Source organism: Triticum dicoccoides, chromosome 2B (genome assembly GCF_002162155.2).
Source record: "Triticum dicoccoides isolate Atlit2015 ecotype Zavitan chromosome 2B, WEW_v2.0, whole genome shotgun sequence".
NCBI lineage: Eukaryota > Viridiplantae > Streptophyta > Magnoliopsida > Poales > Poaceae > Triticum > Triticum dicoccoides.
In genome coordinates, this window is record NC_041383.1 from 592,007,622 (window position 1) to 592,021,687 (window position 14,066).

At 44.9% G+C, this 14,066-nt stretch overlaps 1 pseudogene; it reads right to left on the reverse strand.

Annotated features, from left to right (window-relative positions):
* Positions 1–220: 220 nt before the first annotated feature.
* The window catches only part of LOC119368081, a 41,035-nt pseudogene continuing 27,189 nt past the window's right edge, over positions 221–14,066 (reverse strand).

Below are 14,066 nucleotides of genomic sequence, written 5' to 3' on the forward strand. Positions count from 1 at the left end.
CCTAATTAATCTTACCTAACACAAACAAATAGAGGTGTCTTGATGCCACTGTTAATTCAGGTTAATCCGCTTGACGTTGTTGTTACTTTAAATTTATTTATTGTGTTATTTATTTTTCTTTTATTAAAAAAACTCTTGCATTCAAGTCTAAAATTGTTATAATTATGTTTTTCAATTTTACATTGAAATCTTAGTATGAACTAATAAGTGGAACTATAAGTTGACTCAGAACAATATCTCATATTTCAAACTCGCACCCGAAAAGAACCTACCCACAGCTGATCCATTGTTCATCATATTAAAATAAAGGGTGTGCATCTGTGGAGGATCTTGAGCATTATTTATCTTTGTTGCAACACATGGACATGTTTGCTAGTATTGCTCATGTGCGAAATAAGATGTCATGCAAGACAGCTTAAAACTGAACTAATTGCCATCAATCTAGATACATTATTAGAAACTACGAGACCAGCACCTGAACAAAGAGCTACAAGTAGATTCACAATATTTATCCAAGCCTCCTCTTCAAGCGTACCCAACTGGGGTGCAGCCAAATCCTTGCGGTGCTGTCCAGTTGGTGCTCCAGTACTAATTGCCAGGGGCCAAGACTCGGCACCGGTACTCTCCCAGAGCCCAAATTGGAAAGATATTCCTGTACTGGGAGTTACTGATGGTGCAGTTTTTGTTGAACACTCCTATCATCTCCTGTGTAATGCACACAAAAAGTTATTCAACATCTAGAACTTGATTATGAACTAAAGTGCATGGTAGATAATCATGAATTACAAGTTAGTATTGATGTAACTCGAACTTGGTTTAAAAGGAGTGCTTCATCTAAGAACTTGGTTTCAAAGGAGCGCTTCATCCAAAACCAGTTGAAAGATTTTTTTTTTATCAAAAAAGGATTTCCCCCGCTTTATAGATAAAGCCATCACCGCATAACAACTTCAAAACTGATACAAACACACACCACCACCACACACAACACACACACCCAAGGCAAGATACACGGTGCCGGGTACCCCACGACGAAGCCAGGTCTCCAAGGCAGCGCCTCCAAGAAGTTAATGACCTCAGATGGCCGCCACCGCCCGACCCGTAGATCAAGTTTTCACCCGGAGCAAGACGGAGGGAGGGTGAACGCCGCGATGAAGCCTTCAAGAAGGTTACACCATCCACGGATGCCGCCCCCGTCGGCCAGACCATGGCTGGCCATGCGATGTACCCCGGTGCCCATGTTGATGACACCAATGTACCAACCTTGGCTTCACAAGACTAGGTGTGGATAGATCTCATCGGAGCTCCAGCGCCCACAAGGAGGCCACACGCATGAGATGCACTCATGCACATGCAAGGGCCCAACACAGTGAAATGGAGCTCACTAGGCTACATTTAGTGAGGTAGCTCTGTGGTGGATGATTCCACACAGTTAATTCTAGGATTTCACCTCGCAGGTCCCCCACGACCTCAGATCCGTGGCCTCTAAGAAGCAGTGGTGGGCAACGTGGATACGCTGCCGAGGCGTGCATAAGAGAAATACCTAGGGGCACTGGGCAGTGACAAACTGACAACAGGGTGGGACGTGCAACCGAGAAAGAGATCCAGAAAAAAAGTAGATTACAATCCATCAATCAGTACTAAGAGTCTAAGACTGATTTTTTCTTTCTCAGGAATATATAGTGTATGCCTGAATATTCATACATATATTTTGATTTCGTTTTAAGTGTAAACCTTAAAAAGAGATTTTTTTTTAGGAACTTAAAAGGAGAATATTGTATGGAAGAATGAACTAATTTTATTCTTTGGAAAAACTGCAACTTACTTGCTGAGGAAATTCTCCATCCACTGATTGCAAGTTGATCAAAACCTTGGCTGCTCGATGTAGAGGCGATGGATCTCTTGCAGCCTGTACCAACAAGATTTTAGTACATTATGAACGAGCACATTGTATAGCCCATAAAACAAATCATAGAAACAAAGGAGACCTGTCCAGCATCAATTAGGGTCAGCATGGCCCAACTAGTGTTCACTGCATGAGCACGTTTTCCTTCAAGATTGGTGTAAACCTGATTGAATATAAGCCAGAAGATGGTTAGTGCAGTGGTGCTCACAAATTAAGGTCGAGGACGAGCTATTTAAAAAGAAGGGGAGAGACGAGAGAGGTCATGCTGTGCATTCCATACAAAAGGCATCACCAGGGCCACAAGGACCCAGGACAAAGCAGTGACACACGGCTGGCTTGCCTGATGCGCCACAGTAGCACCAGATAGGCCAAGAACCAGGAGAAAAGAGAGTTGGTTAGTTTATTTCCCTTCCAAAGATCTGGATTGATTAGCCTTTTTCCAGTGAGATTGGTTTGTCAGTGGCAGTTGGTTAAGCAAGAAATAAACTTATCTTCCCTGCCACAATGGTATCCAGTGGGATTTGGTTTGTTAGGGAGTTGGTTAGACGGTTCTTACCAAATGTAATCTGCCTCCTATAAGAGGCAACGTCGATGAATAAAGGCAAGAAAAGAATTACCCTTATCTCTCTCTCTCTCTCTCTCTCTCTCTCTCTGTGTGTGTGTGTGTGTGTGTGTGTGTGTGTGTGTGTGTGTGTGCTATGCACTCGATTTCTCTACCATAGATAGCTCAGGGGAGGCGAGGAGTATAGGTCTTGCCCTCCGTGTTGAGCATGCTTACAACCTCCGTACCAACCCTCAACCCCTCATAAGTCTAGAACATCATGATTACAAACTCGTCCTATGAGTTGCTGGGCGTGACACTACCCCTGGTTTAGCCACTAGCTGATCAACATTTCTGTCAGGTGAAAGCGGGAAGAACGGACAGAGAACACTTAAGATAAATAATGTAACATTCTGGAATGTGCATAGACAGAATATAAAGAGTTCCTCCCTCAACTTAGTTTTCACTGTATCAGTACATAAATTAGGAACATCAAATCCCAATACAGATAATACTATGAAACCTTGACTGTAGCACACAATGCAGCAAAAAAGACCATAAATATAACCATGATACTGGTAGTGGGGAGGTGGCGGCTTTTTTGAAGAAACTTGTAAAAATTACCTGGTCTTGAGATGATAGATAGCTTTCTCCCCAACCACCGGAATGAAGCTCTTTTGACAGCAGAAATTCACAAGCCTTTCTGATTGCAGGACTATTCTTGAATGTCCTACCAACAGCAGTTTGGGCACAGATTTTACGCAATAAATATCTCTTTGCTAAAACCTTGGCTCAGGTGACTGTGAGACCTTCCGACTCGCCCTTTTGGAAGGGTTTGATGAGAGTTAAACAAATCTTTTTCAGCAAGACTAAATTTATTGTTGGGAATGGTACCACGACGAGGTTTTGGGAGGATACGTGGCTTGGGGAGACCCCACTAGCACTTCAATATCCTTCTTTGTATAACATAGTCCAACGTAGAGGTGCCTATGTTGCTACTGTTTTACAATCCGTTCCCCTCAATATCAACTTTAGGCGGACGCTTGTTGGAAATCGTTGGGAGGCCTGGCTCCATCTGGTTCGTCGTTTAATGGATGTCCGGTTGTCTTCTCACCCTGATCAGTTGCATTGGAAACTTACTAAGAACGGTGTGTTCTCGGTCAAATCAATGTATCAGGATGTCATTAACTCTACTGTCATCCCTACCTCCTTACATGTTTGGCAAGTTAAGGTACCCTTACGTATTAAAGTGTTTATGTGGTTTGTGCATAAACAAGTCATTCTGACTAAGGATAACCTTGCAAAACGTAATTGGGTAGGTCCGTCTCGATGTAGCTTCTGTGATCATTCTGAAAACATCAAACACCTCTTTCTCGATTGCCCGTTGGCTAAGATTCTGTGGCGGTCGGTTCATATTGCTTTTAATATTAGTCAGCCCACCTCTATTAGTATGTTATTTGGAACATGGCTAGATGGGGTGGATTCTGACATTGCAAGACACATTCGGGTTGGCGTTTGTGCACTTTTGTGGGCAATATGGAATTGCAGAAATGACTTAGTCTTTAACCGATCAACAAACATTCACTTTTTGCAGGTTATCTTCAGGGCCACGGCGTTCATCCGTATGTGGTCGCTACTCACTCCGACGGAGGCCAGGGAGCGTTTGGTTACTGCGTCTACCCGATGGGAGATGGTAGCTCGGGATATTTTCAACCGGTTTGGATGGCGGTCATGTAATAGGATAGACATGTAGTGATCCTATTGTTTTGCCAGCCGGTTGTGGCTTTGGGCTTTTCTTATTTACAGATTTTGTTATAGTTGCTACTATGACCTTTCGGTACTATGCTACTGGTTTATACTTTTAATAATATGAGCCGTATGCATCTTTCTGATGCAGAGGCTGGGGCGCGTCCCCTTTTCCAAAAAAAAACAGCAGTTAATCCCTTCACTCCAAACCAAGTGCCGTAGGTGAAACAAACAGCCCAAGAACCATACCTGTTGGAGAAAAATAGAGAACATCAATGTTAATTATATGCATTTAGTAGTGGTATTCTTTTTTCAGAACAGTACAGGAGGACCAACTCAATATGTGAATAAGGATAAATAATATAAAAGTCTTAAAACTGATATGACCAACTAATTAGACTGCAAAATCAGCAAAACCAACCAAGTCAAACGACAAGGTTGGAACGTTCCGTTGGCACTTTCCTTGAGCAGCTCCAAATCAGCTAAAGTAGACCCTTTTTTACCTGTAACTATCTGGATGCACCGTATTATAAAAAGCATGTTTAATGCCCAAATACTAACCATGAACCGTCACTTTTTTGAATAGACTCAATGAAATTAGCAGCTTTGCTGATACAGTTGTCCACCTCTTTCCTGAGGTGCCCAGGGTAGAACTCTCTGAATAATGTCAAAGCTTGGATTGCTGCTGATGTACATTCAACATACCTGCCAATTGAGTGTTGCATTATTCAGTTTGTTTCACACATGACAATTAGCGCTAAGGATTGATGATTGAAGAGATATTGTATCTTACGGGTAATCAGTCACAATGTCCCCAAAGGTCTCAGAGGGATTAATAATCTGGATGATTTCAATGAAGTGTCTCAGTATGGAAGTAACATATTCAACATTAGATAAATGAGTTGGAGCTTAAATGAATATTGTTTAGTTCTATTTTTGAACTTTGCAAGAATCTAACTGAAGTGACAAGGAAATTTGTATTCAATTCAACTTGAATAATTAAGAAGTTTACAAGCAACCTGATGGACTTGGCCTTCGGCATTCTACGGTACCAATTACTTCAAAAAGTACAAAAGAGAAGGGTAACTCCCCGGTTTTGATGCTAGCACATCAAAAATTGATTTACAGCACTGCCGCGCTTAGACATGACAAACAAGTAAACAAGGGTCCTGAAAAGAGTTCACTGCTCACCTCCAGCCAGGTATAAGCCCTTGTGAGTTCATATGATGCAAAACCGCCATTATCATTCTGTGAAGGTTAACAAAAATTTTTATAATGAATATGCATCAGATATTTCAAACATATATAAATAGAAGAAATAGTGAAATCAAACAGAAACTGCTGGCAACGAAAACTTGATTTCATCCATACCGAATATAAGTGTGTTGCTGCCATTTCAAGGAGACAACTACCATATTCGACATTCTGTGACCATTTCAATAATCAACAGAAGATGAACATACATAGCCGTCATTTTCCATGACATTTTGCTACGTTAGCAGCCCTTGTCTTAAAGGCATGAAGAAACTTAAAAACAGAGGTAACCTATTTGCATTTACCTAACTGCTGTTATGGAAAATATGAAAAGCTTTATTATCCCAGTACTATTATCTATAGGGCTCAGTGAATATTTCCATGATGTATGTAACTGAAGTTTTTAATCTCACAGTTACCATTCTGCCGGGAAAAACTAATTCAGTAGCTACAAATCTACAATTGACAAAAAGTCCAAAGATGCATTATGTTGCTAGTAAGGAATGAAATCCGGGTCCTCTCTATAAAAAAGAAAGTCCAAAGATGCCTACCATATAAGACATCAAACAATTGAGAGCATCATAAAGCCTATTATCTTCCAGAGGATCTCCTACAACTTGTGGAGAAATCTTCGCTAACAATAATGAGGCCTGCAGGTAAAAGAAAAGGCAACAATGAAAATATATAAGCAAATAATCATTATGGTGTGCTTAGGCCTATATTCAAGCATACCAGCACATGAATGCTAAAGAACACACTTCAACCTGAGAGAGCTATGTTAGCATAAACCTTGTGTAAGCTTCCTGATAGCTTCCCCTTGTGATGTAAAAAGTTTCCTTAGGATGCAAGTCCCAAGTCTAAATCAAGTCTTTAGCTTAGCAAACAAGCCACTAGCGCTTCTGCCTTGTAATCCTTTCCTATAAATAGAGGAGTAGAACACCAGCAAGCTCCAGGCCTCCAGCTCAAGCAGCCCCAACCCCCAATATCCACCGTTTGTGCAGAGCGTCAAAAATAAGCCTGTGTGTTTTTCTAACATTTGGTATTCAGAGCATGTGCCAAAGCTCCTGGAGACATGCTTGTTCCACTAAGAGGTCCGTCTATGAGTCTCTAAGGCGCAACCGCCGTCGCTCCATATCACCGCATCCGCTCCGTGGTTTGCACCGAGACGTCGATGGCTGTGAGGTGCGAGTCAAGCGGGTGATCAAGTAGGTTGGTGGGTTGGCCAAGTACCCGGCGCTCACGCGGATGAACTATGGCGACATGAGCCTGCTCATGAAAGTCATGCTAAAGGCTCATGGTCTATGGGACATGGTGGAGCTCGGCAATGCGGACTTCCAAGAAGACTCGCATGGCACTGGAGGCCATCCTCCATGCTGTACCTGTGGACATGATGCCAAAGCTTGCTATCAAGGCGAGTGCCAAGGAGGCTTGGGAGTTGGGACGCGATAAAGGTGATGGGCGTCAGTGGCGATTATGTCCAGAAGGCCGAGGCGCAGCAGCTGAAGGAGTTCAAGTCGATCTTGTTCTGCGACGAGAAACCATCGATGACTTCGCGCTGCACCTCTCAGTCGCGCCTCTCACTCTCATCTCATCACCCTATCGCCTATCGGCACGCTCGGAGAAACGATCGAGTCGAAAGTAGTAGGGAAATTTCTGCATGTTGTTCCTTCCAAATACACGCAGATTGCTATAGCTATCGAGACTCTTCTCAACCTCTCGACGCAGTCCATCGAAGAGGTGGTTGGAGGACTAAAGGTGACAAAGGATCGGTCTACACTGAGGCATGGCATGTTGCGGCTCGCAGAGGAGCAGTGGCTTGCACGCTGCAAGGAGCATCAGGCCAAGGAAGGAGGTCCTAAGGCCACCAAGAGCGGTGGCTATGGCTATCAACCAAGGAATAAGGGAGGTGGTGGAGGCAACAATTTGAAGGATGGTGCCTAAATTGTGGCCACTATAGCAACTGGGCCAAGGACTGCCGCCAGCCCAAGCGTGAGTAGGTCAATCTGGCCAAGGAGAAAGACGACGTCCACAGTGCCTACTCTGCTCATGGCATAGGATTGTGTGCTCTCCATCACGCCCTACGCTGATCATGGCACAAGATTGTGCGCTCTCCATCACGCCAAAGCCTTCGCAAAGCCAAGTTCACCTCGACGACCGATGCTCGGGTGTTCCTTGGACCATTGATGATGCCCAACGCCTGGAGGGTTGGTACCTCAACATCGGCGCGACAAACCACATGATGGGCCGAGCAGACATCTTCTCTGAGCTTGACTTAGTTATCACGGGTCCGTCTGGTTTGGAGATGGATCAATTGTCAGCATCTAAGGGTGCGGGGCGATGCAGGGAGAACACAAGGCTCACCGGGGTGTACTAGATCCCGTGCTTGAAGAACTCTATCATCTCCGTCGAGCAACTGGACGAGAGCAGCTCCAAGGTGCTAATCGAGGATGGGCTACTTTTCATCTAGGATCAACAGCGCTGCCTCATGGCTCGATCAGTCGAGGCGTCAATCGCCTGTACATGATGCACCTCCACTTGGCTCGTTTAATCTACCTGCTCACCACAATGGCGATGCATGGCTTTGGCATGACCACTTCGGCCGCCTGAACTTCGAGGCGCTGCTAGAGCTAGAGCACGTTGGATAGTTATATGAAGTTTGCATCACTATTAAGCATCGTTGCTGTTCGTCCTTCCCCAAACAAGCGAACTTCCGTGCCAATGATCACGTCGACCTTGTCCACAATGACATTTGCAGCACTATCATGCCGGTGACACCAGGAGGGCAGCGCTTATTTCTATTGTTGGTTAACAATACCACTAGCTTCCTGTGGGTGATTCTCCTAGCCACGAAGAGCAACACATTAGCTACCACCATGTAGATCAAGGCGGCCGTAGAAAACAGGTCTAGGCAATAGGTGCACGTCTTCCGCACAGACAATGATGACAAATTCACCTCGGCAGAGTTCGCACGCTACTGCGAAGAGAGTGGAGTCCAGCGGCACTTCTCCGTGCTATACTCACCCTAAAAAATGGGATTGTAAAGCTCCGAAACCATACGTGGTCGCCACTTCACGCTCAAGCAGAGTTGTCTTCCAGCTGAGTTATGGGGGGAGGAAGTAAACACGGTGGTGTACCTTCTCAACCGTGCACCCACAAAGAGTCCTACCGGGAAGACACCCTTTGAGGCTTGGCACGGCCGCAAGACGGCGACTCACTACATTTTCTCCTTCAGGTGTGGTGTACTTGAATGACGTGCGCCCTAACCTACAGAACCTCAATGACCACATCACTGCCATGGTCTTCATCGTCTATGACGACAACATCAAGGGTTACCATGCGTGCGTGTGCATTTGACCCGTGACGCCATCTTCGACAAGGGCGCCAACTGGGATTGGGCGGCAGAAGCCGGCACTTGCTGCTCCAACCTGCGAATTCATCATCACATAGGCAGTGAACGAAGAGGTACCTGCGGGGATCTCCACCTCCTATCGGTACAGTAGCATCCCCTACGCCCCAACCTTTGATACCTCTCAACGCCCCTTCACCTGCAGCAGCACCAGAGTTTGTGTAGGCACCGCTGAATGATGAAGACTATCTCGACCCGCACCGCGCCAACACGCTAGTCCGCTATCGTCAACAACATTCTAGGAGATGCAACTCGTACAGGCCATGCACCGCGAATGTTGGACGACAGCAAACTTCACTTGGCATGTGCTGGCGAGCTAATCTCTTACGCGAAGGAGTCTTACGATGATGCTTGGTTGGCATCGAGTGAGGAGATGAACTCAATCGAGAAGAATCGCACTTGGGAGCTCGTTGACCAATCGGCTGATTGGGCTGAACTGGGTCTTCAAGCTGAAGAAGAAAGAGGTGGGCGCGGTGATCAAGCAAAAAGCATGCCACGTCGCCAAGGGATACATGCAGCAGGCTGGCATTGACTTTGACTAAGTGCTCGCGCCTGGCACGCATCTCGAACAAGATGCGTGCGACTGCTGCTCGCCTGGCTGCCTAGGAGGGGTGGTCCATCCATCACATGAACTTAAGCCAGCGTTCCTCAACGGCATGCTCAAGGATGTGGTATATGTGATTTAGGCTCCCAGATTCGTTCGTCGCCGAAGAAGAAGGCAAGTTCTATGCCTCAAGAAGGTATTGTACAAGCATCAATGTTGACTTTTTGGGCACGAAGGACCAGGTCATAGACATCCTACAAAAGGAACTAGGGCGAGTTCCATTCCAGGAGCTTCGTGTAGGAATTGGAATGGTCCAAATCAACTCAAAGTTGTCACACAAGGTTTAGCGGGAGAATTGTCCTGGTTCTGAGATTGCGTTGTCTTTCTCCGGGATGAAAACTCAAGATTGGGCGACGACGGTGCTAGTGCACTGTTCTCTTCACGGAGGCATCATCTTTGGAGAACCTTTTCAAAGTCCAGGTGTTGCCATTGGTGGTGGATGTTCCTGCTACAAGGTGTTTTCTATCTCGACATGGCCTTTTTTCTTTCTTTTTTTGGCTGTGTGCATCCTTAATGTCTAGACTCAGCTCTTGACATTACATTATTGCAAAGGCTAGGTATAATTAGTATCTACTTGATATTAATATATTACCTTTATCGAAAAAAAAGCAAAAGTATTAAAACTACTTCAGGATTTTTTTTGAGTGACTTCAGGATTAACTCTTTTAGCATGATGCAAACAGCTATAAGGGACAAGCAGCTCTCGTTCTTCATGGAAGTCTTCATATTGCAGCATGGAAAATGTGGAAGCAAAGAAATATGTATTTTTGGGAATAGATAACCTAATTTTCAGGCACGGAAAAGAGGATTAGGTGATTATCTCCTCATGCAAACTAATAGAATCAAACAAAGTCTGAAACCTGTTTTTTGTTGTCTTCGCTCGATTGTCTTCTATACCTTTTCCTCCTCCCATGTTTCGGTATAGCTTTCATTTGAAGTTATTTTTTTTTATTTGCTTGTATACAGTTTCGGTTTTCCTCTCAGGCATGTTTGCGAGGTTTATGTGTAACGCTCCGGCCATAACCACCGGTCCCTGACCATTAGGCCTGGTGGAATCTAGACTGACCCCACAGACCAACACTAATTTTTTCTGCGCACTTTGTCCTCCCTCGTGCGCACCTGGGATCAACTTTCCAGTCGGTCACCCATCCTCAAATTGCTTCAAGCCAAACATGCTTAACTTTGAAGTTCTTTGAAGATGGGCTTCCGAAAAAGAAGGTGCACCTTGTTGATATGAGTAGCCTATCATTCCTATTAAGCCAGGATGTCACATTATGGTTCCAGTTTCTAGAGAGAAACCAAGAAATCACACCAATCAAAAACAATTTCTTAAGATAGAATTAGGAACATTTCTTGATTTCTATCCAGAGACCAGAAAAAGGGTTTCTTAGTTTTTCAAAAACTAGAAACTGTTTCCTTGAGAAACCGATTCACTACCAAACGGGAGCGAAATATTGAGTTAGGATAACCCTTATAAGTAATGTTTGGACAAAATTCACCTTTAGTCCTTCTGCAGTGCAGTCCGATATAGGCCAACCATGATCAGCCGTAGAGTATGACCATGCACCTTTAGATATGTGCCGGTACCAGTCTTTCTGCTCTCCAGGAGAGTCATCAAGAACCTTCCATACAAAAATTGCCATTTATAAGTACGGAAATTGGCCAAATATTCACCTATAGTTGATAAAAAAAAGGAGCATGTACCTGTGAATTCTTAATGTATTCATGTGCTAGTTTAAGGTAGGACCAAACTCTTCAATAAGATTGGTAGCTACAATGGCTTGAACAGTGAAAGCTGTGTCCCAAAGTTGGCTGCCATTATAACCCTACACGGACAGACGTTAAGTCTCTTGTTACCAAAGCATTAGTTCTGCAAACTTCTCAAAACTTATGATATGCTAAATATTTTAAATAATTATTTTTCTCGACAACGTTAAGTTTTTCAAGGTAGGGATTGAAAAAACAAGTTTCTCAGGGAGGCATCCCAAAATGGTGAGGCCTGGAACCAAGCCCAGTTGGCAGTCCCCTTCACTGGAGATACTAACAAACCAACCTGCTGCTCGGTTATCATTCGGAAGACTGAATAAATAAAGCAAAAGTAAGGGGTAACCGAGCACAGGGAAACAGTTTGTCAGTTCCATAAATGATCACTCAAGTATATACATTAATAAGTTTGTTACTGGAAAATCCATAGAATGGTAAGTATCGGGGATATACCCCGCGGTGTAACCCAGCCGGAAGTATAACCCGGCCGGACTTGGCGACTCACTAATGACCCGCCCTGACTGGACGACTCACTAAGTGACCCGCCCGAACCCGACGACTTATCGGTGACCTGGCAAGCGGATCAGAGGAGCGACAAGACCTGAGGGTCCAGCAGGCTCAAGGCCTAGAAGGCCGGCTGACGTTATGGTAGGCCGGCTTAAGAGGAAAGGCGTGAGGAATATCTCCCTCACAAGGAATCAAGACCCGGACTTGTATCCGGCTTGTAGTAGAAGATAGGCTAGTCCAATCCTATTTGGACTCCACATATAACCCGCCCCTCTAACTTATATAAGGAGGGGCAGGGCTCCCCAAAGAAGCAACAAGAAACAATCTCTAGGGCTAGACACAACTAGAGGAGAGCCGGTTTACGGCGACTCCCTCATGAGCATAGTGAGACCTAGCCTCAAACAGCATGTAGGGCTATTCCGGATGATGTTTCCCGGGGCCCGAAGCTGTCTAAATCCTTGTCTTGCGTGTTGCGTCTCTCGTCCCGATCAACCCCTCTCAAGCTACCGCATAGATGCGTTGGCCTCGCGACTAAGTCCTGACACTAAGGACATCTGCCGTGTTAATTCCATGACAGTTGGCGCCCACCGTGGGGCCCGCGCACGGTGGTGTTGAGTTCTTGGAGGGATCTTTTCAGGGATCAAGAAGTTTGCAATTTTTCGGATGAGCCGGTTTGGAAGGGTTTGCATCAATTTCAAGTGGATCAGTCCAGATTTTAGATCTATGAGATTTAAGGTTCAAGAAAATTAGGGTTACAACTTGTCTATCGCCGTCGTCGGGCAATCTGCCGATATGCAAGAGGCCAACAGGAATTTAGTCCCCGCGTCATTGAGCAATCAGAGGGACGTAATCAAATTTTCGAGGCAACTGTTGTGCGCGGCGTCTAGCGATCCACGAAGCCAGTCAAATCACTAATACGACTAAGTGACCCGTTTGGATTGATTTCCGTTGCGGTGTTCTATAAAAGTCACCGAAACCAACAGGAAGATTCCCTTACACAGTTGCAGAAATCCACCAAAGGCGTCTCGTTTTCCGGATCAGAGGCAAAATTAGCTGCAGCCGCGCGTGGCCGGTCAAGGAAACACGGGCATGTCGTACCATCTACGGACAAGTGCACAAGACCAAAGCAAAAGTACTCCTAGACTAGTACTATCCAAACTAGCACTCTGCCACGTGAAAACCAACATCAGGTATTCTTTTCTGGGAGAAGAGCTAGTATTACTTGAGTACTACTAGATCAGGTGTGTCTTTTCTTAATTACTACTCCCTCCATTCCACAATGTAATGCCTATAGATTTTTATGTAAGTCAAACTTTGCTAACTTTGACCAAGTGTATAGAGAAAACTGTTTATATCTACAATACCAAATATGTACATTCTGAAAATATAACTCACGATGTATCCAACGATGTGCATTTGGTATTCTTGATGTACCTACTTTTCTTTATAGATATGGTCAAAGTTTGTAATGTTTGACTTTTGCAAAAATCTATAGGCACTACATTATGGAACGGAGGAAGTACTTGAGTACTACTAGTCGGAAGAGGACAAGGGCAACTACAGAGTCATACTCACGATAAGGTCAATACAAGAAGAGGAAAGAAGAACCCTGCTTTGAGGAGGACACAGACTGAGTCAACAGAACTGGCCACGACCCGGAGGAAGACAGGGACGTGGACATGGATTCGGCCCTGGACTACGATTGTCACACCCTAGCTAGTCATGCATTAGAGTGTTGCATCATGTTTATTCTTTCACCAGAAACCTGAAATGGGGATGACAGAACCCCCAGTCCCCTCTGAAACCAACTAGGGTTTACTAAAAACTTTTTCAATGAACCTGAAATGCCCTTCTAAAATGCCCATCATTTTTGTCTTGGTTCAGAACCTCTGCCAAAAGTGATGCACATTTTCCTAGGTCATCTTAGGGTTTTTGAATTAAATCATAAATATTTGAATTTGGGCATTTAAAATTATATAAAATATTTAAATGCTCAAATATCTCCAAACTAAAATGTTTCATGTTGGAAATAATCCAACTATGGACCAGGAGTAGTTTGGTGATTTTAGGAGTTGCCTAAGTATTTTATTTAATTCAACAAAGTTGCAGAAGTATTAAAAAACAGAAAACAGAAAAGAAATGGAAAAACTTACCTGGCGCCCAGCACCCGGCCCACCTGCCGGCCCAGCCCAGCGCCGCTCCAGCGAGCTGCTTGCCGGCCAGGCAGGCAGGCAGGTGCCCGACGGCGACCACAGCGCGCGCCACGCACCTGCTCGCCGCCTCGCCGCTCCCCTCGCCCGGTGACGTCGTGGATCGGCCTTCCTCGCTCCCCCGAACCCCC